The sequence below is a fragment of the Mastomys coucha genome, unplaced genomic scaffold (assembly GCF_008632895.1).
Source record: "Mastomys coucha isolate ucsf_1 unplaced genomic scaffold, UCSF_Mcou_1 pScaffold15, whole genome shotgun sequence".
NCBI classification, from domain to species: domain Eukaryota; kingdom Metazoa; phylum Chordata; class Mammalia; order Rodentia; family Muridae; genus Mastomys; species Mastomys coucha.
In genome coordinates this window covers 106085293-106086758 of record NW_022196897.1, presented here as the reverse complement: position 1 = coordinate 106086758, position 1466 = coordinate 106085293, and the positions used below count along the sequence as shown (strand labels likewise).

At 33.2% G+C, this 1466-nt stretch overlaps 1 protein-coding gene across 3 annotated transcripts in view; it reads left to right on the top strand.

Annotated features, from left to right (window-relative positions):
- Ubr1 (ubiquitin protein ligase E3 component n-recognin 1) overlaps window positions 1–1466 on the top strand; it is a 113253-nt gene that overhangs the window by 86713 nt on the left and 25074 nt on the right. The window lies entirely within an intron of this gene.

Here is a 1466-nt window from a genome sequence, read left to right as displayed (position 1 = left end):
ATGTATATATATATATATGTTTGTATATGTATATGTATTATATATATACATATATATATAATTTATATTTATTTTATACTTAAGTATATGTTTATTTTATTTAAGTCAGCCAGGGCTGTTAAACAGAGATACCCTGTCTTGATAGACCAAAATAAATAAACAAACAAACAAACTTCAGTTTATACTTGTTGCATCTTCTTGAAAATTTGATAATATGTCCCCTTTGTTAATATGTACTGGCCCTGTTTGTCTCTTCCATCTATTTGTGGTCTTTAGTCTTCTTTATTTGATATAAGAGTTGATAGGTCAGCCTGTTTATAACTTACACAGTTCCACTAGTTCCATCCTTTGGCTCAGTTTTTTTAGTGTCTTGGACATCATAGATAATTGGACTTTGGTTTTATAAACTTGTCAGTTTACTTGTGCCTTTTTATTGGTTAATAGAGACTTTTTCTACTTAAGGTCATTTTGAGAGGAACTTTTAATGAAAATTTTAAGAAAATCATATTTTTAAATAATTTTTTCATTAATGTTCTGGTTGGCTGAATTATTGATTAGAGCAGTTTTTGCTACTTTGTGGGTTCTTTTTCTCCCATCCTCTATCCCCATGTTTCACCCCCATCACTAGATAAGAAAGAAAGAAGGTAGATATCTTTGGATCTAATTCCTTTCCTTTTGTTTCTTCTTTGAGGATGACTACTAACAAATTGCAACTAACCCCTGAATGATCAACAACCATTGACCACTGACTCTGTCTATTGGGCCTCTAGCATTTATATACCCTCTGAAAAGTTCCCAGAATTCCAAATATTACACAATCACAGAAATTATTTGTGACACACACATGTGTATATACACATAAATAAATGAATGAATGAATAATCACTGTCTTTGAGAAAATTATCACTCTCACTTACAGTGAGGAATAAGGCATGTCCATGATTGTAAACCAGTAAGGGGCAAGAACTGGCGATGTAACTCACTGTGCCAGCATACATCAGGATAGGTTTGATCACCAACACCTCAGAAGGGGAAAGAGGGAAATGAACAATCGATAAAGTGAAGAATAAGCATGCTAAAGTTACCTTGTCGCAGGGTCTCACTTTGTAGCTCTAGTTGGCCTGGAACTCAAACTTACTGTCCTCTTCCTGTCATGGGTTGCCAAGGACTAAGATTACAGGTTTGGGTTAAGCACACTCCATTCTTCAAAGAAATTTTAAAATAAATATTTGTAGTAACTAGGGAGTAAAGTTTTAGAACTGCATGTAAGAAAAATGTGATGATGAGAGAGTATTCCAGTCATGGAAAGGAACAAATCCCAGGACAGGGTTAGGAAATTATTTAAATGTCCTGACAGTACAGTAGTTTGTAATCCTAGAAAGAAAATAAGATAGGTATATATATATAGACAGTGCTGCTGGCTGTATTATCAGAAGTGTTGGTGAAAAAAAAAAAAAACTTTTTTT